The 27,202-nt window shown below is 44.6% G+C and overlaps 1 long non-coding RNA gene across 1 annotated transcript in view; it reads right to left on the minus strand.

Moving 5' to 3' along the window:
- The window catches only part of LOC121077314, a 35,181-nt gene extending 17,917 nt beyond the window's left edge, over positions 1-17,264 (minus strand). Inside the window, exon 1 of the long non-coding RNA XR_005823980.1 lies at positions 16,936-17,264. This is a non-coding gene — a long non-coding RNA (uncharacterized LOC121077314). The remainder of the gene's footprint in view (positions 1-16,935) is intronic.
- Between the last annotated feature and the right edge of the window lie 9,938 nt (positions 17,265-27,202).

Genomic DNA, 27,202 nt, shown 5'->3' on the forward strand with positions numbered 1-27,202 from the left:
TGTGCCTACCAGACACAGAGGCATGAGTGCCTGGGTCTGAAAGTCCGTGCCAGAATTGGTCCGCCTGCCCTCATAAGCATCCGTGCTTGGTCTGACAGCGCTGTACTTGGGATGCTGAACAGATCAGAAAATAGTCTTCCTATGCAGGAAAAATCCTTTGTGGAAATCCAGTCTTCTATTTTCATTCTCCCTATGTCCAGCAATAAGTAAATATGCTGTGGGTCAAATCAGCTTGAGTTGTTTTTAAATATATTTTCCCTCTCTTTGCCACCCCCTAGACCTGAATCTTCCCCTTTGGATATCTTTTCTTGTAGTAGTGAAGTGGGTAAGAAGTATTTTACATCCTTTATCTGTTCTTCCTGCCTCACTCTGTGGTCACTTGCTCTGCATGAACAGGCAGACTTGCCATGTTGTACGCATCAGCATGCACAAAGCAGCTTCAGGAATCTTGAAAAGGAAAGAAGACAGAGTTTAGAGAAGTCAAGTCTGGAAGCATACTGCAACCCTTAAAACAGTCCAAAGAAGACACTGACTCATAAGGTGTGTACACAGGGAATATTACTCAAAGTTGGAAGGTAGAATAACAAGAAATAATACACCTAGCAGCTTCAACTCTTCCAAAAAGAAACAAGGGGAAAAATCACACACCAAAAAGATCCATACATACAGTGTTTTCTTGTTTTGCTAGAAACTTACGGAAGATTTCTGTGAATGACAGCTTGCCTTTCCACCCTTGAAAATAAACATTCCCTTTTCTTGAAATGCAGTAGAGAGACCGACTTTCCATGAATATCTATGATGTGACAGGCCTGAAAATGCTAAACTAAAGAAGCTACGTCTCACTATGTAACAGGCTTTACTACGTACAAACGTAAAATACTCAGTGTAGAATTTAAAACAATATTTAGGATGATAGGATCCCTTCTTTATCAGATCCTCTACCAGGTTTCAGTTCTTGAACAGTCAGTGTGGGGTGTCTTCCTGGTGTCAGCTGGAGAAGAGATGGATTTAATACCAAATCTGGGACTAGAGACTAAGTTTCCTAGATTTCTATACATTGAAAAGCTTGACCTGAATTTTCTGAAGAGCAATCTCAGATGGGCTCTTTGTCAGAAAAAACAGGAAAGACCAAAAGAATGGCCAGCAGGCTAATTCTCCTAATTACAACCTGCAGCAGATTATATCCGTAGCCTTAGGCGAGCTGCTTCAGCACTCTGCAGAGCCTGACAGTTAAGGAGGAAGGAGCAATGAGCAGCAGTGCAGACAGAGGCTTTTTGATGCACATTGTAACTTGCTAGTTCATGTGGATCAAAGAGTTACCGAGCACTGATGGATCGGTTCAGTTTAAAGTACTACCGAAAATCTCAATACCCACTCTAAATCCCTGGCAGTCCGCTGCCTTCCTGATCCGTATCCTTGAGCTGTGTGCTCAACAGCAGGATTTCTTCTGTGGCTGCTATCTTTCTACTCATTTGTTAAACAAGAAAAAGCAGGCCAAATGAACGGGGGTGAACAAACAAACAAAAACCACACAAGAGTGTACTAACAGCATCACCAAGCCCAGCCAAATTGCTAAAAACTTCCCCGAAATGTTCAAACCTAAATCGATGTTCTGAAACATGAATAAAACTCTTTATTTAACCAGTTATTGATCCAGTCTCTTTAAAATAATCACTTAAAGTATTCATCCTGAGCTGGGCAACAAGAAACCAAAAAGAAGTCTTATGTCTAGATTAAACAGTAGCAGACACCCCTAAACTTACTCCTCCCCGTTCCTGTCCTTCAGAAAGACTGGTATTTCATCCATTTTTCTCTTCTCTCTTTGCATCCTTTCTGCTTCCCTGGGTGAAGCATTCCCTGTTCCCCTTCCCTTAGCTCTAGCTACCCTACTGCCAAGCAGCACAGCTATCAACACCAGCACACACCTGGCTTTGTGACAGTGCCCATTAATCCCTCCGTAGCAGTATAAATTGGTTGCATAATTTGAGTCTTAAACATCTTTAAAAGCAGACAACTGGTGATGAGATGTGTAGCTTCATCTAGTTATATTTTGTAGCACATGGGACATAGCATTGAGAGGCACGTAAATAATTTTGACAAGCTTTCTTCTACTACAGGTTGTTTTGTTTTGCTAACAAAAAGGCATTGAGGCGTCTGTCAGATACAGATATTTTTGCGGAGACATTCATCCCCAGGAAAGTAACACCACCAATCTTTGGATTTGTGTTAGCTTAGGTACTCCATACCATTGTGCTGAAAGCTTTGGGTTCAGTCCTGCTGCTGATACAAGAGTAAGCTCCAGAGATGCGAAAGGTCCCAGAGCTATTCAGAAAGTACAAATCCCTCCTAAGTGTCTCAATACTCGATTTACTGTTTGCACAGACAGCACTGAAGTGTATGGAGTATGCAGAACGACCTTCCACCTGTAAGAAAAGCAAGCGCTACTGAAAACATGAGGTACTCACCTGTTTTCAAAGGAGTACATTTGTCCTGGAGTTGGTAACTCTCCCACAGAACAGTTTTGTATTGAGATTGCTGTGAACAGAATTGGTGTGGTCATTTGAAGAACTGGGAACTAAGCAAATCCTGCAGCTCAAAGACATTCTTAGGTTTTCCTATGGGAATGAGGACAGCCTCACCTACGTGGTCCTTTGTTTACACACAGATGAATGCACACACACAGGCACACCTCTACCAGCCTGTCGAGTTTGCCTGACCTGGTGAGCTTTGCAAATGCTCGCTTTCCAGTGAAAGCCTCAGATGAACACACTGTTCAGATATGTACCCAGCTGTTCATAAAGAACTGTAATCACAACAACATTGTTCTCCGCAGTCCCTGCTCTGAAAGTCAGTTTTGGAGACTGCAAATCATCCCAGAAACTACCAGTGGGAAAGATTCAGCCTGGTATCTTCGGATTCCCTCATCTCTTCCCCTTGTCCTTAAGCCAGACCTCATCCTCCTGCTATGAGACCCAGAGGTAACAAAGCGCTGCCACAAACATATCCCTAGGTGTCCAACACGGCAGTAGACACGGTGCTAAATATTCTGGTGCATCATGCCCTGGGATAGAAATGAGATGGTTCTGCAGTGATGGCATTCGATTTACAGCATGGTATTATTTTGGGTTTACTTTTTGTCAACTACAGTTTTGAGCTCTACCTGAACATAATCAGATATTAAATATTTTGACATAACCATGACTACCTGTGACTACTCTGTCACTCTACAGTGACAGAAAAGATCTCAAATCTGCCTGCTGCCAGGCACACCGGTTACTGCTGGGTGGCTGAGTGCAGAATCTCTCCTAACACCTTGCTGGCCCAGTTTAAGGTGTCTTAAACAGTTCAATCCTACAGAGACCTGCTGTAAAGACCCACCTTCGCCACATCTGTGCCATGTCAGCCACCTTAGAGAATCCACCTTCAAGAGAGAACAGTGCTCATCTGCGGGTCACACAGACAGGTGACGTGCAACTCCTGATTTCAGGCCATAAAAATACTCTTTTCTGCAAAGCAACGTCTTCAGGCAGCCAGTTAACCTTAGCAGCGCTCTGGGATGTTCTCGAGGCTTTTTCTGAATGCTCACTGATAGCAGTAATGGCTGGTACAATGCACACACTCCTGTACTCCTTCTCTGCCTCATTTGTAAACACTTCTCAAAAGCATGGGGACGCCACTAGGCCAAGTTCAACAACTGTGTGCATTGTGCACAGAAACACGAGTCTGGGAGGAAGAGGAAAACATTCTGCAGCTGCCGTCCTCTGCGCCGCACCGAGAGCCTTAACAATCGAACAGGAAAGGACTCTCGCTCCATTTAGCATGCCATCGCCTACCACAGGATTATTCTCTGCCATTGTAATCTCAAGTGCACTAACCACTGCTTGTGAGCATCAGCACCTTGCCAGGGAGATGAGCCCTATCTACAGGAGCTCAGGAGTCACCACTTGCAGGAATATTTTTTTGACCTACTGCTCCTTGCTATAACCCTTAGATATGCAATTGCAACAAGAGCTACACTTTTACATTTAACAGCAGTGCATCTGAACACAGTTCACTGCAATACCTTGTGTCAGCCACCTATGACAATCTCAGGCTGTAACTTCAGACATTCCAGTAATTTTACAACATGATACTAGCATAAATAAATACTTCTAAATCCACAGCACTTTGAGCATCTCACAGATGAATTATCACCTTAACATTTTTTTTCAGCAGGGAGGGTAAAATTTAGCAAGTACAGAGGAACAACTCTTAATTCCTTATAGCAGAACTGCAGGAGACATCCCCCAGGAGCAGCAGCCACCCAGCTGCACGCTCCCCGAGAACAACGTGACATCGGGGCTCCACTTAAAATCTGTTTAGCAGCAACAAGAAATCAAGTTTCCAGTAGTGTGCAAGAAAAGTGACAGCCCAGGAAATTACATAACTTGTCCAACAGCATTCTAGAAATCAGTTTCAGTGCTGGACCAGAACAAACCTGGTCTGCTTTCCTGCTGTTCGGTTTTATTCAAGGACGGTAGGGGGTCCTCCAGGGCTCCCATGGGCAGCCTCCTGAACCTTTGTGTTCACGTCCTCCCACTTCTTTACTTCATTGCCACATCCTCCCAGCTTACTCCTAGGGCAAATGATGCATGTTTAGCAATTACAGCCTTCTCCCCATGTCAGTCCTTCCGACTTAATCCCTTTTGTTCTCTCTCTGACCTACCATTTTGGCGTGGAGGCACCAGAACTGAATGCCAACCCTGCGACTCCAGGTGTGCTGCAGTTCGGAGTGAAGGAGACTCGGAGGCATCCTCTCACTGCTCCAGTCCCCGGTGCAGACAGCCCACAGGAACTGCTGGCCCTCCATTCACGTGCTCCTTTCAGGGCAGGCAGGCAGGTTCCCTCTTTCCCACACTTCTGGAACAGCTCTCACAGAGGCTGCCTGTTACTAGTTCTGCATACTTTTGATGTCCTGCACACTAAGCAGTAACAGGCGACCCCAAATCAAAGCCCAGTCTCCCATATCAAGTATAACACAGTGGCGGAGATCAGCATATTTCCTGCAGCTCCGTTGATGGTATTGAAAATCAACACGTCGTAATATATCGGCAAAGTTTGCCACAGAAGCTGAGTAATGAGATCTGTTCTGTCCCATGCGAGATTTTAGATTTATACTTGAGAATGGAGCAGATGATTCAAATCCACGTTCTCTACGGACAGATCTTCAGCTGTCATCTACAGCCCAGTCCAGCTGCAGATCCAAGAAATGACCTGTACACAAATGCTTCGTTGTGTGAAGAAATCGGCAAGAAGTTTACAAAATATCTCAGCTAGGAGCTGCCCTTGCCTGTCAGACTCACAATAAGAGGAAACCTGGGAAGTTCAAATGCAAAAGCAGAACAAAACAAACTGGCTTCAGAGACTCACCAGCTTGCTCTGTCCTGCAACACATCCAGAGGCAACAAACTGTGTCAAGAATGCAAGATGAGTTGAAAGCGTGTGAGAGCTAAAATGATCTGCAGAGGAAAATCAATACAGACAAACCTGTGCTAAGGAGACACATGAGAAATTAGAAAAGATCAGCAGCTGAAAGACAAGAAGCTTTTGAGAAACAGGAAAATTAATCATATTTATTATACTTCATACTGTCCTTTGAGGCAGAGCTTGCCTAACAGAGGTGCTGTATTTCCATAGGTTTCCTTCTAATGTCCATGATCTGTGAAAAATCAAGTCGCTGTAATGATAAATTCTTTGCCAGCTCGATTGGAAAGGGAGCTTGGCATAAGTAACTTGCATAAAGCAGAAGAAAAAAAGTGTACAGCCCATGATAGGGCAAGAAGAACAGCTTAGAGCAAATTGCAAAACTTAAGAAAGCAGGTTTAGTTCCCAAAACAAACCAAAGAGATTATAACATCTGCAAAGAATGTTTCCCACCTGGGCAACCCTTCCAGCTCATTGGTATTTTGTGCCAAGCAGAGAGAAGGTGACTGTATGGATGCTTGTGTGTTCGTGGCAAACTGAAAGGGGAGGAGAAGGAAACATTTTTCAGCTTCAGAAAGTTACGCTGGAAAGGGACTGCTGTACTTCTGTAACACAGAGAACTGTTGTTTTCCTCAGCATCTAAAATCCTGTCCTAAGTTTCAGAGACAAGGCACAATTTTGCTTGTGGAAACCAAATCCTCTTATTCTGTGTGCACACTTATAAAAACTCACCACCGCTGGGGTAAAATGTGACAGCTGATTTAAAATAAACAGCAATGGAATTTAGATGGGACAACAGATATCAGCCTGGCCTGCTGCCTCTCACAGGTCTCCTTCTTTGGGATACTCTTCCCCCACCTCTCTGATGCAAACCACATTTCTGTGAGACTCAGACCAACACACTCAGAGTGGCAGAGCTTCCCCCAGACACACACACGTGCACACACGTAGGTGTTCTCAGTGCTTTCCAACCAGCAGGTGGTTGCTTAGTTTTATTCAATCAAAGTGGTTTTGCTACTAAGTGCCCTGATGGACACTTCTCTGCAGAAAAATAACCCCGACTGAAGTCACCACTGCAAAACTGCTCAGTGCCTCATCCACGCTTCCCTCTCTTACCATCGGGATAGGAACTTTCTTTATAAAAGCACCTAGGTTTCCAGCTGCGCTGCATCCAGCAGGTATCCATGCCCCTGGGGTGAAGCACCCAGCTTTACTTAACGAATTTACTACCCCACCTTTTGCTCAGATTTTAGCCCCCTTCCACTTGGTAAGATTGGTGCACCAGTTACATAAACCTATGGAAGTAACAACCAGCAGCATTTCTCCTCCAAGAGGGGTTCATTGCACGCTCCCAGCTTACCCTTCACCATTTGCCTTGTGCTAGCTGCCACTGAGCAGCTGGAAAAGGTCTAAGCTACACGGGAAAAACCAGACAATGCTGTGCCGTACCCTGCTCACTCTCCAGGACCTGGGCACAATGAAATTCCTTTTCTCTTCTCTGTGCCTTTGCCCCTCTGCACAGTCAGGCGTGTGCTGGCTTCACAGCATCCTTGCAAAACTCTCCCCCATTTCACTCTGTCTGCAACACACCTTCCTTCAGTCGCCAACAGGAAGGAGTGTCTTTTATCCACTTCGTTGGGCTCAGTCCAAGACACAGTATTAAAAAGCACCGTTTCCCTTGTTTCACCCGGGTGCCTCAGCGAAGCTGCTGGCAGCCTCGCAGAGGCTCAGCAAGCTGCCACGACGGCCAGCAATTCCTGCAGGACGGCCGACCTGCTTCTGCCCTGCCACACCGCTGGATCTGGAGCAACCAGGGGCTCTCCTGACCACGTCTTGCTGCCTCTCAGACAGCAACAGAGACCCCAGCGTGGCTCCTAGCTCCCGAGCAGCATTGCAGTGTCTCACGCTTAACAGCCAAGACCGCTGGAGTCCATATTCCCCATGCAGAAAGCAGAATTTCTACATCATCTTGTTTGGAACCGGACAGAAAGAAGTGCAATGCTCTCCCTTCCTCAGCTGTTTGTGAGATGAAACACTGGCACCGTAAGATATAATCCCTTCTGAAATCCCGCTCAGTGTTTTGGGCTGACAGACGTTAAGCCTCAGAGGAATCTCTACGGAGGCTACATTCAAATACTGCAGCACTGAAAAACCCTGCTAATACTGTAATAATGCGTGTTACTGCCGCGGGGCCACTGTGTCACAGGAGTCCTGCATGGCGACAAGGCCAAGATGCTGTGCACCACTCACCACACAACCGAAGAAAAGGCAGAAGGACAGATGTTGATACTACTTCTATGACCACAATGACCAAAACGATGACCAGGTGCCTGAGAGGTGGGTGTTTGAAGGAGACTAATTTCAGTGAACAAGTGTGAGTCAGGTATATTCCAGTTTCTCCATACAGAAAGCCTGCTTCATCCACCTACCTCCTTAAGTGGTCGGGGTGGTCTGCACTGAGCTCTACGCCTCCGCAGCCACCCTCCTGTAGTACACCTGTGCTAGCGACTAAAAGCAAATGCAGGTTCCTGTGCCTTCCCTGTAGATACACCTTGTTGCCCAAGGCAAAAACATCTCAGCTCACATCTCTCACACCACGGAGCAGCAACGGCCCCAGATGAACGGTCACCTCTCGGTTGGTGTCCTTTGTCACCTTGATGTGTGCTGCAGCAGAGGCACCCCGAGTGTGGGGGGGTTGTTAGTGAGTGCAGCCTCCCTGCCGGAGCTCACGCCGAGCTGGGACGAGCCATCACTTACCCAGCCCCCTCATACATTTCTTTTCCTGCCAGCATTAAAATTGTCAGATTGGCATTTTCAGCATGACTCTGCCAAGACAAACTTGAACTACACACACATTTGTCTTCTTCACACCAGCGTGAATCTTCTTTCATTGCTTCCATGGTTGTTAATTCTTCTCCTCTGGGACTGTACCAGGATGGTCCTTTCTTCTCGAGGATAATCAGACTGTCAAACAGGATTCTAGAAAGGACATGCCATTCCTGACGCACTTTAATTTTCTGTATTTCTCTATAATTGGGTATTCAGTCCCACTGAAGTAGAAAAAGGGCAGAAAAGAGTTCAAGGACAATTCTGTTTAAACAAACATTATGTTTGTTTAAAAAACATATTTTTAATGGCATTTGTAGGTGATGGTTAATCAGAAGCATGCTTCCGAACTTACAATTAAGAGAAATCCTAAAGACAAAGCCAACAAACATTAAAGGAAGGAGCTGGAGGGAGCAGGAGAGAGACAAAAAGTATTCACTTGCAGTAAGCTGCTAAAGCAACTGTCAGACAAGCAAAACTGGGGGGGCTGTAATGCAAAAGGCAGTGCCATAGGACAAACCTTCAAGGGCTGAAGACCCATCGAAGGAACGGTTCCCCTCAGCATCCCTTCAGACCTGTATCCCACTGGCAGCACAAGTCTCAGAACTATACTGGAGTATACAGGCACATACATACAACACTGCAGTACCTCCTGCTGTCTAGACTCAAGCGTGGCACAATGCCTGCACATCAAAGGCAAGCATATTCTTCTTGGCTTTGGAACAAAAGGCATTTCCTGCCATGTCAGTCTTTTTTCCTCCACCTATATTGCACATAGAAACTCCAATGAAATGCAGCCACTTCTGGGAAGCGCAACACAAAACAACTGTTTATGTTTTTTTAAATAAGGGAAGGAAAACACTGGGGACTTTCCTTTTGACTACATCAGACACCACAACTAGATCTATCAAACAGCTATGTCTACAGGAAGCAAGAGCCCATAATTTACCATCTCACCTGAAAAACAGTTTTCAGCAGTATAAGGCTGCTAGCAACAGTGTCTGGCTGGTTTATTGGTAAATCGCAAGAGACACAAGCGAGAGCATCTTCAGCTGAAGCATCAATGCCAGACAATGATTTGTTCACAATCCTGTGCTCACAGCCTTGGAAAATTCCCTGGGCATCCCAGCAGAATCAAACAAGATAAAGAGCAAGTGATTCAAGTAACGAGTAACAACAAGGCCTGGAAAAGACTGCCTCTTCATAGACAAATGTGATATCTGCAGTAATTAATAAGTGTGACAAGACAGAAAGGAGCTGAAGGTAAAGGGAGCACGAACAGGTTGCAGTTCAGATCTGATGAGGTTTAAAATTTCTACTCCCACTTTGGAAGTCACAAATTTTACTTTATTTATTTGCTTTAAGATGAACCTCCTCAGCACTCAGATCTGAGTTCAGCTTTTAATTTCATGAGAGGCAAAGGGGATTTGGGGTTAGAATTTCTGGATCAAGCACACCGCAACTTTAAACAAGAGTTCAGTCTGACAAAATTCACCTGCTATATCGCGTGAGAAAATATTCATCATGAGGTCACATTAAATTGGATCCTCCAAAAAGAAGTCATTCCTTCTGAGAACAGCTTCTCTCAAAGCAGAGAACCAGAAGGAAATTCTGGCTGAAACCACACGGTGTACTCCGAGACCAGTTTTCTATTTTAATTAACGGGGCAGCTTCACAAGCCCATGTTCATTAGCAGTCCCTACTAATCCCCGCAGGACCTGCAACCAGATGCCAGTGTGGGATTATGAAACATAGCGCTGGCCCCGAGCAGCATTCCTGGTTTGTTTGTTTGTTTTTAAATTACAGTTCACCTAGAAACTTCAACCATGATGAGGTCATCCCTGGGACAGACAGCATATAAACTATCCCCAGAAAGGAATTTCTTGCTCCAAAAGTGTTATAAACTCATAAATAAAGCACAGGAGAGGAATAAGAAATGATCTTTCAAGATCATACAGCAGCTCAGCGATACAACTGGATCCAAACCCAATTTTTCTGGCTCCCAGGCCGCAGCTCTGTCAACCAGATCAAAGAAAAGCACGCCAGTATTTTCACTCCCATAATCCAGACATACGTTGCTTGCTAACACTCCACAGCAGTGCAAATCAGTGTGCCCCCAAATAAATACCACCCCTACTGCACCAAGGTGCTAGAGCAAGGGCAGAAAATGCTCCCAGCGTGCTGGCTTCTCGATGGCGTGGTGGAGAACAAGGTGTGGGTCAGGGCTTGCTCATGCACCCCCTGGGGATGCTGAGGGCACGCCAAGGCAGCCTGGCTCACATGTCACCATGCCGGGCAGGCACAAGGAGCTCTGCTATCCTCTGTGGGGCTCCACAGCCAGGCAACGATTCCCCTCCCTGTTTTTATCCTGGTTACAGAAGGTGAAAGCGTGCTATTCCCAGCCACATTTATTTATCGCTTTGCTCAGGTCTCCATGGAAACAAGCCATGATATTACGGGCTGAAACGGGGAGGTCGGGAGGTCTGCAGAAGCTGCTGGGAGCCAGCGGCACGGAGCAGAACAAATGTGAAAACTAGAAAAGTGTAATTTCTCTGCAAAGAGCAATGAAATAAGTGGCAGGAGAGTTGAAAAGCACTAAATGCGAGAGGCCTGAACTTAATACCACTTCAATTATTTAACAAGATTGTCTCATCTATGTATTTGGATGAGTATGATCATACCGCGGGACTGCTGAGGTCGTCTCATCACTGCTTACAGCCAGCACTGGCGTGTTGTATCTCTGCACCTACCAGGCTCCTCTGAATTGCTTTTCATCAGCCTTCCCTAGAAAAAATGAACAAGGGAAAAAAAAAAACCCTGAAGCCAGACAGTCAGAGCTGAGCTTGATCCTACAGAAATCAGTGGCACCAGGTGAGCCCAGGCTCAGCTCTAAACAAATAAACACAGATGACAGTGATAGCACAGAAACACAGCTAGGAAACGCATGCCATGCGAGCCCGCAGCTCGCTTTGAGGATGGTTTGGCTAGGGACCAGAGCCAGACCATATGATTAGTTCAGTACTGTCAAACTCTCCTGAGCCATTTAAATGCCTAATTGTGAAGGATGTGAAATCGTTTCCCTTATCCATTCTATAAGCAAGAGAAATATTAAATTAAAAAGCATACTTCAGCCAAGGACCACACGAGACGGTAGGACACTACTGCAATGCATGGGCATTGGTGGTTCCCCCCTCCAGTATTTTACATTTCACTGACAGGATATGTCCATCATCCGCCCTCCAGGGTAAATGCATCCAACAGGTTAGGTTTTTTTCAGCCAATGGAAAGAGTCGTTTGAATAGTTTCACCTGATCTCTTAACACCGAGCATAAACTATAGCCTTGATACAACCGCTTGTCTGAGCTACAAAATAGATTTTAGAGAGTGAGCCAACCAAAAAACTGTGGTTATGAGAAGCAATTGTGATGCCTGGACAAGAATTCCTGCAATTCATCACTGGCGTAATTAAAAATAAAAACCCTACCTCCAAATCAGATCGTCTTTTGTGTGCCCCACTGAGGAGTGAAACAAGTTTGTGCATACCCTGCCATCAAGTTACCCGTACCTTCTGTTTGCTAACTTCAATACATTCAGTTCCTGGAGTCTTTTGGTACAAGACCAAAGACCAGTTGAAGGAAAAACTTGCTGCTATATTTCACAAAATAAACACATGACAGTGGCAGATATTTTAAATATGTATTTGTTCATTTTGCCTTTGCTGCAGCAAGGCTTTTCCCACTGCACTGAATTGCAAAGTTTTTCAACAATTACCTAGCCAAATCCAAACTCTCTGAGATGGAAAATTGCTAGTGATCTCACAGCAGACTGAAAAGACTCAATCTTTAATAACCAGGCCATTAAGAAAGGACACAATTTTCCCCAGTTTTGAAGTGCCAAGTTATTCAAAGTTGCCAGCTGGTGCAAAGAGAGCACTGGTACCTCAAGCTCAGAGAAGGAAACAGAGAACCTTCCTAGAGGCAGCCTATGAGACAACTTTTGTTTTTTTTTTTTAATCATTATCATTTCATTTGGAACAACATGCAAGACTTGCAGGATGCACATGTACAGTCACAAAATTGCAAAATCACAGAATCACAGGGGTTGGAAAGGACCTCTGGGGATCATGGAGTCCAACCCCCCTGCTAAAAGCAGCTTCCCTAGTGTAGGATGAGCAGGAAAACATCCAGGTGGGTCTGGATATATTCCTATCTCCAGAGAAGGAGCCTCCACAACCTCTCCGGGCAGCCTGTTCCAGTGCTTTGTGACCTTCACTGTAAAGAAGTTCTTAGGTATGCTTGTGTGGAACTTGCTGTGTTGCACATTTTGGCCACTGCCCCTTGTCCCATTGCTGCACACCACTGGGAATAACCTGTCCCCGCCCATGTGCCTGCTGCACTTTAGATATTTATAAACATTGATCAAATCCCCTCTCAGTCTTCTCTTCTCCAGGCTGAACAGACCCAGGTCTCTCAGCTTTTCCTCATAAAGGAGATGCTCCAGGCCCTCATCTTTGTGGCCCTCCTCTGGACTCTCTAGAGGATCCCCATCTTTTTTGAACTGGGGAGCCCAGAACTGGACACAGTACTCCAGGTGTGGCCTCACCCGAGCAGAGGGAGAGGACCACCTCTCAGCCTGCTGGCCACGCTCCTAATGCACCCCAGAATGCCACTGCCCTTCTTGGCCACAAGGGCACACTGCTGGCTCGTGGCCAGCCTGCTGCCCACCAGGACCCCGGGGTCCTTCTCTGCAGAGCTCAGAGATTCATATATAACCACCTATATGTGTATGAGAGATGTATGTAGAACCACAGCAGCTCAGCCCCTAACCTCCACTGATGCCTGCAGTTATTCCTCCCCAAGTGCAAGACTCTACGCTTGCCCTTGTTGACCCTCATCAGGTTCCTCTTTGCCCAACACTTCAGCCTGTCCAGGTCTGTGCAAAGTGGCTTGTTTCTTTGTTTTCTAGCCAAAAATGAACAGGTGCTCTTACTGAGAACGTCCTGAATACAAGGAATTGTAAACGAGCTCTACCTCAGAAAGGGTTTGGGGACAGATTTTCAAAGGGCAGCTCTGCTATGTTTGCAGACTATATGTAGGCATGCTTGTGAACTTCACCAGCACCTCCGAAATATCCACATGCAACCTGCTCTAACTGTAGACATGAGGGCTTCCTCAGGTCCAGGCATCACACCGACAGCAGCAGCTCTACTCACTCTGTGAGCAGCAGCAGTATACTCTGGGTTCTTTAAGCATGTCATGTATTTGCTTTTGAAGTTTTGGCCCCAAATATAGAAGTGATAAAGTCAATATCCAACAGCTTATCTTTAAGTAACACAGAAGGCTACGAAAACAATTAAGAGTTTACACAGAAGATCTTGTGGCAAGTATTCACCTTCTAGAGTACACTATATCTTGATCATGTGATCATGTACATTTAAAGGACATTATCCCTATGGGAAAGTCCCAAAGAATTTAACAAGATGTATAAACCCATTGACCATTTTAAATTATGCTCAGGCGTTCTGTACCAGATTAGATTTATACCAGCTTCATACCTTGTCCCTCTCATACCAACCTGTACTACAAACTTTGTGGAGCTGAGCCAGTGAGCTTGTACCATAAATACATCCTGAGGCAACACACCCACATTGCCCTACCAAAAAGAACAAAGAAAGAAATCGGAACTAATTAGTCTTGAAATGTGTCTGAGGCTAGATTTAGCGTCATTCAACAACCACAGGCAGCAGAGGAATGAAGAAAAATTGAGCCAATTTGTGGCTCAGTATTTATTAGCATTTAGATAATATGCCCCATCCATCATATACAAAGCATGCTTCAAAAGTACCAGTGCTCGTGCGTTCCGAGTGCCCAGAACCCTTGTAAATCGCCTTCCTCTGATCTTGCCGAGAATAAAACACATTCATCTGGATGCAGCCACTGGGGGAGGACGTTTTTTTCTTGTGATGGAAATAAAGACTGATGATGCAAAGGAGTCATAAAAGTAAGAGGCTGCAGATTAAGACAGAAGCAATCCGCTCCTTTCTTGTGACATACATGTGTGATTTACAAGCTGCCAAGTACAGCCGTGGGATTAAAATGGGAATAAAATCCCCGTTGACAATGACAGAGGCAATTAGAAAGTACCTAAAAATCTTCAGCCAAGTTTGCTGCTCCGTTACCCAACCATTATTTTAGAGGCAGAAGAAAGGAACCCTGAGATTATGGAAATGGACAGGAGAGGTTCCAGAAAGGTAACCATTAAAAATCATAGTAAAAAGTTTGATTCCTTCGTTTATCCTGAAGATAAGTAACTGTAGAGAGCACCAGATTTACGAAGACCTGAACAAGATCCATTTCCAGATGTTGCAACCAGCCACCCCTGCAAGTCCCAAGCAGCCTGGATGAGTGCACAGGCCATTCAAAGTGCACTTTAATTTCTACAGGGCCATCACTTTGCAAGCAACATGTTCTTCCATCATTTATTGCTCAGCATAGGGAAGGAGACAGAGGTACAGGTTCATGGCTTGACTGCAGTCTTGGAAAGCATGTTGCCTTTCTCCTTTTTCAAGTTTGTTATCCAGGCACGCCCAAGACCGACTCCCAGAAATCTCATCAGTTTGTGACTCAGTAAAACCCTGAGCACGTGACTGAAATCAAAGTGATAGAAAATTAAGCCTACACTTAGGCACACTGATAAATCGAGGCCTATAAAAACTAAAAAAACAAATGAATCTTTTAAAGCAGACTTCTGCTTTGCTAAAGTTTTAATGAGTTTTGACCTTTCATCCCACTTCAGCATGGGAGACATTAAAAATGTTGTACAGCTTCCAGGAAGAGAAGCTTCCCTTTATTTAAGAAAGTAAATTGTTCTGGGTCCTAAGTAGATGTCAGTTTGAAAACAGTCAGGCTGTTTGGTATTTTAGCAGCTGTTAACTAAAAAAAACAGAACAAAACAAAGCAACCCATTTCATTACGAGCATCCATCTGCAATGGCTGTAAGTCAGTAATGTTGGTTAATTTATTAATGTAGCAGTGACACTGGACTTAGTATTCCTAGCACAGACACATAATGGCTCAAGTTTTTTGTTTATTTATTTGCATAATCTTTGGCAGCACGGTCAGGTTAAAAGATCTATTTCTGAGTAAAATGGCAATTCCTGGGCTGTAACCCATGGATTACATGTACCCAGTGGATACAAATACCCAGTAATGCTGACAGAAGAATTAACTCATAAAACATATTTGACAAATAGATGAGCTTCAAACTCTCCAGTGGCTCAGGACTATAATGAGCAAGGAGGTTAGCAAATAGGAACATTTTAATTCAGGAACAATGACACGCAATTAATATCAGTGCCATATCCTGAAAACAATTACTGATATGCTGAATGAGCAGTTATGTTTCCTGAGACTTCTGTGCCAGCAAATATGAGGATGAAGCAGACTTAAACTAACAGGAAGCTGCAGATGCACAGAACTCTTTATTTAAAGTTCAGTATCTCCCCATTTCTCCCCACCATGCACACACACACTCATAAGGTCATGTAATTGAAAGCACTGAGGCACTGCATCATCGCTGATTTCATTTACATGTACACGCACCCCACAAATCACCTCACCTCTACATTTTGAGTTCCTTAAAGGCATCTTAAATGTCAAAACTGTATCCAGGATAAAAGCTCCTGCATTCCTAGGCCGAGATCTGCTGTGCTTTTCCACAACCTCAGAAGCAGCAGAAATTAGCCCAGGCACAAGCAGGGACTCAGCTCACACCTTTTTCCATCCTGTTAAGCAGGTACCTGGCTCTGACACCCCTCATTCATTCAGCAACCCTCTCCTCCAACCCACAGCTACGTGGCTCAGCTACTCAACCACAGCGTCACCTCGCTGGGATGAGCTGCTAAAGCAGAAGAACAAGCTGGGGGAGCTCTCACTGCCGTCCACATCCCAGATTAACCACACAACACCAAATCCCTAAAGCCAGGTCACAGCGTTGCCACATCCTCAGCCCACACAGTGCTGCTGAGATCAAAACTCACTCTGTGTGTGGATTTCCTTCTCAGCAGCATGGGCAGGCACCACTCCTCCAGCCCACTGCCCTGCTCCCAGCTCCTGCTCAGGCTGCTCCTTCCAGCTTGGCTCTGACCCCCGGGGGGCACCTCCTTATCCCACTGCTCCAGCCCAAGCGGCACCTAGGAAGGCTGGGCTGGCTTTCCTGCCTTGCTGCTGACCTGAGGAATGAAGGTTTCATGAGCCTTAGAGTTTACAAAGGTCTTACGTGGGGTGGAATGTGACGATTCTTAGAAGTATTTAGAATAATTCTTGAAAGAGGAAATGAAAAGAGAATAGTGTATCCAAAATGAAGATGAGTCTCTGATGGTGAAGTGTAGTAACTCGCCTTGGCATATGGCTAACAGCCTGGGCTTAAAATACCCTTAAAAATGTTCCACCTGATCACTTCCACTTTTTAAAACATCAGTATCTTGATTGGCAGCATTACCTGAGGGTACTGGTTCCTCCCAGTACAGATGGCTGCTGCGAGGAGTAAAGATTGCTACCAAGTCAATCACTACACTGCCCCCTGAAGTCTCAATGGGCTGGTACAACTCAGTCTGTTTTTCTAAACATATAATAAATAATGACACACCTGCAATACTGTGGCAAAGATTCTTTCTTCTGCTGGCTATCTTCCTCTACCGTCCTGTTCTAGCCTGCTGGATCATCCCAAAAGCCCAGGCAAACGCATGGCTGCTGGATCCATCTCAAACTTGGGTCCTGGATAAAACATCGTTTGACACTTTACAGCTTGGGATCTTGCCACTTCTAGAGTAAAGTATGTGAGCATGAAAGTCTAGAACAAAAACTGAGCCCGACAGTAAAGGGCTTTCTCTGGGGAGAAACAACTCCCCAGCTGCTCATCTGTTGCACCTCGTGTCAGTGGGCTGTAACAAAGCCATGCCGAAACGGAACAGGGAGGAGAAGGTTGGCTGATTTCTTCAGTCTAGTTTGCAGATAAAGTTTCAGTCACACAAAAAATAGAATGTATACTCAAAAAAAATACAATAAATGAAATACATATAGGTATATACAGTGCTCAGGAACAGTGCACAGTAAGCAGGTAATGATATAGCCATACATAAAGCTAACATAGGACTCTCTTCTCCAACCTTAGCCACCCCATGCTATGGCACACCCCAGAATTAAAACTAAATATACATGGCATTTCAGGCTGGAACCCCAGCTCTGTACTGATTTTTTTAAAAGCCAGAAACCCTCCATTAAACCTAAGCAGCAGGCAAAACAGCTGAACCAAACAAATGACTAACAGCATGCCCATTGCCAATGACAGCCGATATTGGAGGGGGCATGTGGGAATGACAGATGAGTGCTCTTTTCCAACCTAGACCCTCCTGAAAGCTCAATAAATTAGCAATTTTGTCAGTGGCAGCAGCGAGGCACCATGCATTCACAGTGACGGGTATAGGACAGGTAAAAGTGTGTCCAGTGGCTGGTCTGGCAGAGCACACCAGGCCTGCTTCCTGCTACTGCCTTCACTTCACTTCCATCTGATGCCCCAGCTTCTTTCTGCCTTTCCCTTTGCTATTGCTCTCTCTGAATATATTTCTGCATTGTTGCTACTTCTGGCACAGCGTCTGCCTTCTGCTCACATTCCTACTTTGGTGATCGCACAGCCTTCGGATCCGCACCTGTGGCTCCGCAGCCTCTCCACCTGCCCCTGGCTTTCTGCAAGGAGCCACCCACACAGACGCAAGTGAGTAACGTCGTGGTGTGACAAGTCCTACGAGACCAGTGAAATGCAGGTGGGAGGCACAACGTTCAGGGTACCCGTCCCTGGAAAGCTGGAGTTGTGCAAGGCAGGACATGAAAGAGAGCCGGGTGACTTACTTGATGTAGTAGCGTATCAGCCTGGCTGGATGTGAATCTGAAGTGTTTTGCATGGTCCCCGTCCTTGCTTACCCCCCAGCTGCTCAGCTCGCAGGTCCAGCACACGATGTCTGCCTGCAATTATAAGGCAGGCTGAGCCCGAGGACCCCATTTCCTCCCTGGGCCCTTCCCGAAGCGCCCGTAACGATGCTGTAGGGCAAGGGAAAACCTCATGCTTACCTGAGCACCCAGCCTGGCCCATCTGCACGGAGAGGGGGTCCCTGCTGGCCCCGTGTCAGTCACCAGCACGTAGCCCGAGGTGCTCCCTCTGCATGCCCCAAGGTTTACCAAAAGGTGTGCTTCAGGGTACATCTGAGAACAGTGTGTTATGAGGGGACTTGGCACTCAATCCCACAAGCTCACGTCCAAAATACAGCACAGATTTACCTCTTGTCTCTGCTGTGAGCCTAGGCCTAAATGCATGAAAAGCTTTTTTTCCCTTTATGATGAACGAGCACAAGTTTGTGTCTTCCTGCATAAGGAACCACATGATGCCAGCTGTGAAGGACACCGTGTAATGTCTATAATCTCATACGCTGTATCATTGTTTTCTAAAATGTACCTAGCATGCATTGAAAAAACCTGACAGGCATCTCACCTGAGCTAGGGGCTGACACTGTCCTGTATACCTGCTGCACGGCTGAGCCAGCAGCAGGCTCACAACACGCTCTCAACTTCTACTTCTATTCAATGGGAGGGAGCTGCAGATTATTACTTCAAGGAAGGCTCGCGGTTCTTCCTGAATTACTGTATTTTTACTGGCACACAAGAAAACGTGTACCTCACAGGCTGTGAAAAGAAAAGAGCAGGAACGGCTCCATTAGGGAACGCAGGAGCCATTCAAGGTCTTCTCAAGATTAACGGCATTTTTATGGAGATTTAGTCGCCTGCCTTTCTGCTGATGCTGTCAATAGGGAGCCGCAGCAACTTGACTTAAAATCAAATGAAGCTACTTATATGCATAAAGTTAACCAACCACTTAATTAGTTTCCTAGTCAGTCTTTTTTCCTAAAATGAAAGAGGGGGAGGCATTCATGTTCATTTTTCGCACAATTAAAACCTTTTGTTTTTTTTAAAGGAAGGATTGATATTTTGCTTTCTATTCAAAGGGAAGAGATCTGGTGTACAGAACCATGCCATCCTCTAAAAGAAATTTACTGCTCATCAAAATCACCCTGTATTTTAATATGCCTCTCTGAGCATCTCATTTCTTAGCTAACAGCTGTTTGCACCATGGGTAGACAGCATACTTTTGCACCGCAGCACATTTCTTCCAGTGTCTCCTTTTGAAGAGACAAAAGGAATAACAAGAAGACGTCAAGGGGAAAATGGAGGAAGACAGCCGCTCTGCAGGGCCTTGCTTGGGTGGAAAAGTTATTTTATATGCTTTGATAAGAAGCGGCATCCCTACCATTTTACACCTCTTCCCTTCCTCAGCTACTCTGTCCCCTATTGCAAACTTCACAGCTAAAAGAGGGGAATTTTTCTCCCTTCCCAAGCACACCATCCCGAGGTTGGTCACCCAGGGCACCGATACACGCTTACACTCCTCTGACCCATAAAGCTTCTCAGACTGGCTTCACTCTTTGCTGTTTTTCTATGTTATATCATCTTGAAAAATAGTATCTGAAGTTGTCATCTGGGTACGGGTTTGGCTTCTAAATGAAGGGGGTCCAAAATGCTGAAAAGCAGGGTTTGCCAAGGAGCCTTCCATCACAACACAGCTAGATATGGGCTGCTTAATAGGTTGGTTTTAGACCCGTTACAGCTCCATACAATGTTATCCTATTTGTATCAGGATTCAATCATTTTGCAATCAAATGAAATCGAATGACTTGATTGTATCACATCACCTGACAGTCTTGGCTGGGCAGATAAGTGAACGTCAGCCCTATTACTGTTTGAGGATGAAGTGTCTCATTGTAAGGACCTGTCCTAATGCTTCGCCAGGGTTTACTGGCTATTGAGAAACAGATCTCTCAAGGGGCTGAAAGGCTGCAGTCATCATTCTGGACAAGGAGAAGGAGACAAACGTGTGGCATTGCTTTGAACTCATTTCTCTCCTGTGGTCTCAGCTGTAGCTCTGGCAGATGACGGGGGAGAGAAGTTTGCAGCATGTACAGACATTTCAATAGCTGTATCTGCTGCCTTACATCAGGAGATGATGCCAAGGTACAGTTATGTTATTTCAGTTCTAAAAGGTAGAAGAACGAGAGTTTTTCAGAACTTCCATGACTGCTAATCTTCAGTGCCTTCGTTATGCGTTTCAGCACAAAGTGAAGAAAAAACTGATTTTCTCTGTTTCTGCCTCCCCAGAAATATCCATAGGAAATATCCAGGGAAAGGCATGGAAATCAATTGTTTTTCAATGGACTGAAGTAAAGACAGTGTGAACAAGGCTGCTTGCTTCCTGAACAAGTACCAGCAATTCATTACATGCTTTAGAAGCTCCACCCTGCATGAATTCTGACTTTAATGTTTTTATCTGCCTTCTGATTAAACTTTAAGATACTCACGACTATTGTTTATTATCAGATTCCCCCTACAAGTATCTGGGAACCTCCCTCAGGTCTGAGAGGTTGCCCTAACATGGTCAGAGTGAAACGCTCCTTTTGAAAAGGAGCATGGTGCAGCCCAGAAGCTTGGAAGTCTCGCATAATCTACTAAGCAGGCAGAGGAATAAGCTACCTAGAAGGCCCTTGTCCACTGATTCCCAACTTCTCTTCTCATATCTTTATCTTCCTTCATCATCCTGCTATATTCTAGTATCTCCACTGGATCATTAAAACTTCCTAACACATGGATGGGAGATAAGAAGCAAGAGAAATCTCAACTTGTGAGAAAAGTCACAGGTACTCATGAAAACTCTTATACTCTTCAGAATTAAGACTAGTGGTCTTGGACTAGCTTGAAGGCGGCAGATTTGGAAGGAAAAGAAAGAAAGAAAAAATAAAAAGGCAGGCAGAGGCTTACTTTGAGAGCCTGCTTTTTGCCTCACCTAAAGAGCCTAATCATTCTTCCGAGTTTAATAGAAGTACTCCTTACAGGGCAGCAAGAAGAGAATCTAGCACTAAATAGGTTGAAATCTGGGTTCTAGGTATGGCTACATGGTGAAAGGAGGATAAGATGACATAGTAGCGCTTACCACGTAAGGTAATTAGGATTAAATGCTAATGGCATTCTCACGTGCGTTGTGACTGCAGCCAAGCAGCGCTTGGTCCATGGCGAGCTGCAGCAGACTGCAGTGGAGCAGCAGCTGCAATTCACGTCAATGGATGCCTGAAAGAAGAAACCTTTAATTGCAAATTAATTAGTCACCTTTCCTCATTCTATTATTTTAGAGCACTGTGTAAGTTCTGCAGGAAATATACATAGGAAAAGTTTAACACACCTTTTGCGTCATGACTTGTGCTAGCTAAAGATAACAGACAGAGATGCCACTTCCTTCTGTCCCCATGTTTCGGGGTGGTGGCAGCCACTGTCAGGCAGAGGGCTGATGCTGACGTCTGTGTCGTTTTTCTGATAAGATCTGACAACATTAACAAGATTCAGGAACCACTAGTCATGGTGAAAGATCAGAAATGGCTTTGCTTTACTCCTGAATCCTGACAGGAAAAAAAATGTTTAAGTACTGAGAGTGGCATATCAGAATGAGAGGAGGAAAGAGGAAAAAAAAAAGCCAGGGGAAAAAGCTAATTACAATCTGCAGCCAATTTGAAACACATCTCATGGCCTCACTATCAGCACTGTGATCAGATGTTTCACCCATCCCGCAGTGCCTGATAAACACCAATATTCTGTTATTAACATACTGCCTTCCGGTATCTATTAATGCTTGTTAATGCTCCTTCAGAGGTTAGGAGAGCCCTCCCTGCGATAGTATTTTCCCCTGTATCTGCATCTTTTCTTTTTTTTTTTTTTTTTTTTTTTTTTGCTTCTGTGGTCCCACAGGAATCAAACAGCAAGAGTTTCTTACTAACTCCTTTTGACATCTCTGATAAGGTTATCTGGGATTCTAATGGTACATCCTAAACTTAGATTCAAAAGCAGAAAATCATTAATGGCCTCCTGTGAGCAGTGGAGATTCTGCTCTTTTAAGGCTTTAAAGTTCCCTGCCGTGGATTGAGCCAGTTTGGTCTTCTGACATGGCACAGCTGCCAATCATCACAGTCAGTGCCCTCACTAAGCAAGGCATTTCAGAAGCCACACGACCCAGCCAGACAAGACAGCGAGCAGGGAAAGGCAACAAGTTGCTCAGATCTCCACGGCGTTATTAGGCACAGAGATGGGAGCCTGCATGCTCTCAGACATAAGCTGCTTTTCCCCCTACTCTTCACCTCTGCCTGAAAGGGAACATATCAACAAAGGGAAACTTTAGCAAGAGTTTAATCAAAGCTCCAGGCAAAAGGGCCAGAAGTCTGCCCATGTCTGTTGAAAGGCTGAGAAAACTTTAAGGTCTGCTGTCTGACGGCGCTCGCACTCATTATACTGCATTCTGGACTCGTTATTAGGCTAAAACAGAAGGTCCATTTCCACAAAGTGTAGGGCTGGGAAAGAGAAGAGAATCAGGCCCAGTGACTCTCCACAAACCAGCTGTCCTTGTTTGCCGTTGGCTGTGTCACTCCCCACGTGTGGCCTCTCCGCACACGTATCCAGGTTGGTCTGCTTGCGTCTGGCTCTTCGACAGTGGAGACACAGCACGTTTCTCCTTTTTTGTCTGCAAAAATGATCATCAAATGAAAGGCAACATTCCTCCTGACAGGGTATCTGTGAGGATCAAAGGCAGACAGTTGATTTTCTTGAGCTGGTGTTTGAAGCAAAGAAAAAGGAGACAATCCTTGAGCAAAGTTGCTCTGCCTTCCACTCCTACCCCTCAGCTGGGATGAGGGCTGAGATCAGAGAGGTGAAAAGGCTTCTGCTGCTGAGAAGGCTGCTGTCCTGCTCAGCAGCTGCTTAGCACTTTGTATACATGGCACGAGAAGCAGAACAGCATAGCAGCTATTCTGAAGGACCCATGTCTATTTAGTGGCAAAAAGCAGTACGTGGCCAGTCTCCGACCAGCCTGCAGAGAACACCATTCCCAATCACATCGCAAACCATAGGTGTCCACGTTCACTGTTTGCATGCTCATCCAGGTAGCATCCACAGTAGGTACGGAGGGGTTTCTGAAGAGGAAGATTTTTACAGAAGGTATTTTTAAAGGCCTCTTTTTCTCCCATCAGGTCTTGGCAGTCCCAGTGGGGAAGGGAGCAAGAGAGGAACGTGGAAAATGAAGAGGCAGGTAGCTTGAGAAGTGCTAAAATTGTAAGCAAGTAAATGTGAGGAAATAAAAGCTATAACTAAATGAAATTGTCTTTCAGGATTTGATGAGTTCTTGTTTGTGAATCTGACTGAATCTATTTAAAATATCAACTTTCATCCCAGTATATGAATTTCAGAGTTTTGTAGGAGCTACTTCAGTGCGCACCATTGGTAAACACAGCTCATTAGGTCTGTAGGATTGGAAATGCCCAAGCACAGAAGTAATTGCACAGCAACTTTCCTTATAATGAGCAAATCAGGTTCCTTGACGAGACCGATGTCTCTAAGACCACCGGTATCATGAAACTTTGCCAGTAAATTAAAGAAAGCCATACTTACTCTGCTAGACTTGTGGGAAGCCATAGGATGGGTTTCTTTGTGTATGGTGTGCACTCTGGCATTCCCTGCAGCCTTGCACTGTAAGAACAGTTAACCACAGCAGAAAAGTGAGAGGAAAGCAATCACTACGCTCAGTTTGTGTGCTCTGCTAAAAAGTAAACTAATGAAGCATAAAGCTGGCAACAATACCTAACCTCAAGACAAGAGTCCTCTGGAAAAAGATGTGGATCAGGTAATTAATGGGTATATCATAGTATAAACGGGCAAAAGGGCTAATTACATTTGTAAAACCAACCTCCATTCTGCTATTTTCTGATTGCCGAGTTCTTCAATTTGCAGCCTTTGTAACACTAGTTTAATGTAACTTTTTGTGTACAATAAAGAGCTTTCTTATTAGCTGTGCCTTGTCTAGTCTCTTACTTGCATGCCTGCCTGGATTGAGTCACAGTACAATGAGTCTCTTGCCTCCTGAAGTCATGTAATTATCTCAGGATCTTAAATTAAAAAATAGGGCTCTTGTAAACCTCTCTGCTCTAAAGAAAATATAAGTAGGCGCATCCAGTATAACCAGTGTATTTGTGTCTTTGGAGAGCCTGGAACAACAGTTTTGAGAGACATCAAATGTCTTGTGTATCCTAATAGAAAACTAGTTATTCTGGCAACTCTTTCAATACCACCGCATTAGGGAACTCTGTCATCCCAGTGGATATTTATGGGAGTAAGTACTTGGAGAAATCTTGCTGATGACCCTAGCTGTTATTACTTCTGCTTCTTCTAAAGATAAATCTCCCCGATCTTCCTGGGAGAATAAACGAACCCAATGCTCAGAAGCACTCCGATCCCTGCCTTAATCCCCTGGCACGCTCTTCTGAGTCTGGATTTCCAGATGCCATCTGCTAATTTATGCCCTGGCTCCTTTGTCCTTGCCATAAGCTTTGTGGATACAAAGGGACTGAGGAACTACTTGAACTCCTGCATTTGGAGTGTGCCTATTTGTAGAAGATGACACAACTAATTGCAGCATGCTTCGGTAGCTCCTACCTCCAGGATTGTCCTCTGGAGTGTCAAGAGTACTCAGCAGCACCGAGAGCAAAGAACCGCAGAGAGGCTGCAGATGAGAGACTTCCAGTTATTTTTAAGCCATCTCTGACATACAGGCAGTTCATGTTTATGGAATATGGTGCAGGAGATATCTTAAAACCAAAATGCAACTCCAGCTATGCATATCCAGGACAAACCTGAAGTGAATGATACCCTCTAACTTCCTTCCAGGGCCATTTTAGTGGCAATCAGAGCAAGCATTTCCTGCAGAAACAGTTCATATGAAATTTATAAGCCTTCCCTTGGGGAGGAAACATCCATTTCCCCTTCTACCTGTCATTCTTCTTCGTTTATTGAATCAATAAGGCATGAAATTTGGCAGGCTTTAAGTAAAAAATGAGCTGTTCATATCAAAGAGAGCCTGGATAGATTAAAAAAAACCACCAAACTGCTAGAATCTACATCCAGTTAATAGGAATAAAAATAAATAGAAACGGAATCTAAATGTAAATGAACATTACATCACCACTGGCATTTAAGCTCATTTTCAAATACAGAATTAGAAACAGATTTAACTAGCTGAAACTTGCTGTGTGTTCATACACATAGAGCTGCTTTGGGGGGGACACAGGTCTGAACATTTTGTCTCTAAGTTCTGTTCCCCAAACAGCGCGTAACCGGAAATTCTTACTGCCAAGGAGGAAGAGGGATTATGCAGAAGGAGCAAATCCCTACTTTCTGGTCAAAGGGATAGCTAAGAGGTTAAGAGGATTGTAATTAACAAGCTCTTGTTTCCCTCTTACTTTGTAAGCTGCTGCAATATGACAGCCAGTGTGCCTGAGTTAGCCTTGCTGCTTCTGTACAGAGTCTGACTTTATCTGCTGCGCAGCACCTTCTGTGCCTCCAACCATTAATAGAGGTTCTCCACCAGCTCCGACGAGGAAGGCCCATTACTGCCATGTATTTGCATGATGAAGCTCCACCTGTCTGTCAATCTGTTGAGGGTAATTTCCCTGAAATTGGTAGCAGGAGGGCAGTGCCCTTTCTGTGGGGCAATTCTTGTGTAATCAAAGGCAGCCAGGGGGTCTGCAGCTGAGAGAAAACCTTCCAGCTCCATGGTGGGGTACTCTTCTGTCTGATGAGGCAGTTGAGTATCATACCACTGTGTCCTGCCTTCAGGGATGACAGCTGAGTCCTTGCTTGGCTTGCCTCTCTGCACCCTGAAAGTTCTTGTCCCTTACCTCTGGAGATCATTGTTCAAATACCCATGTTTCCCTCCTTACATAAGGGAAGAAATTGCTGGTAGTTGCTCTAAGCTAATATTATCAGTAGGTCACTGCAGCTTTTCCGAGTGTCTTTGAGCTCCAAGGGCGTTTTTCAAAGATAGCCATCCAGTTCTCTGCTCTAACTGCCAACCTGATGAATATAATTTTCCCCTACTCAAAGATGAGCCATTCTGTTCAACTACAAGCATGGGGTCCATCATTTAGATGAAGATGCAGTGATAATATCTGAGTCTGGTTCTTTGAGCGTGACTGTGTCCCACACTGCCTATTAAAGAGCAAAGTTTAACGTTACTCTCACTCCCACTAATCCTTTTGTGTAATGTCACATTACGTATTCACTTCTACAGCTATTTTTGTAGTTCAAGGTCTTAACTTGCATCTTCCAGCTTCAATTTCCTTTGAAACTGCATCACATTCAGCAGTACAAATTTGTTCTTCTTTACTAACACATAAATACACAGAATTAATTTTTTATCCCCCTGAAATTACAACAACTACACATTTCTTTTCTTGGAGACACATTTGGTTAGAGATTTTTCAAGTTTAGGCAGACATGGCATAACAAGTGGGATATAATTTCTCCCTCCAGTCACTGCCACTGTAATAAGGCTGCAGACAGACCCCATACAGATCCTAGAACTCTGTGAAGTTCTTTTACTAGCCTTTATTCTGCCTGGTTGATTTTATTAGGATGTTAGCACAGAGTCACGCTGTAATCAGCAGGAAGGTCTTGTTTATTGCTAGCTTGTTTGAAGACAAGCAGAGCATATAGTCCCAATGAGGTAGGATCTAATTACTAAGGTTTTAAAGAAAAACCACAGTGATGAGATGGGGTATAAGGTACGGAAAACCACATGCAAGAAATCAAGACCTTGCTGGCTGTGCTGTTATTCATATAGAATCGATGTATTTTGTTGAAATACAGGACTAATTTTAATCTATTTTGTATTCTGATCAATTATCTTTGAAATTCTACAGCTTACTGTGATGACTGGAGAATAG

The sequence above is a fragment of the Cygnus olor genome, chromosome 13 (assembly GCF_009769625.2).
Source record: "Cygnus olor isolate bCygOlo1 chromosome 13, bCygOlo1.pri.v2, whole genome shotgun sequence".
Taxonomy (NCBI): domain Eukaryota; kingdom Metazoa; phylum Chordata; class Aves; order Anseriformes; family Anatidae; genus Cygnus; species Cygnus olor.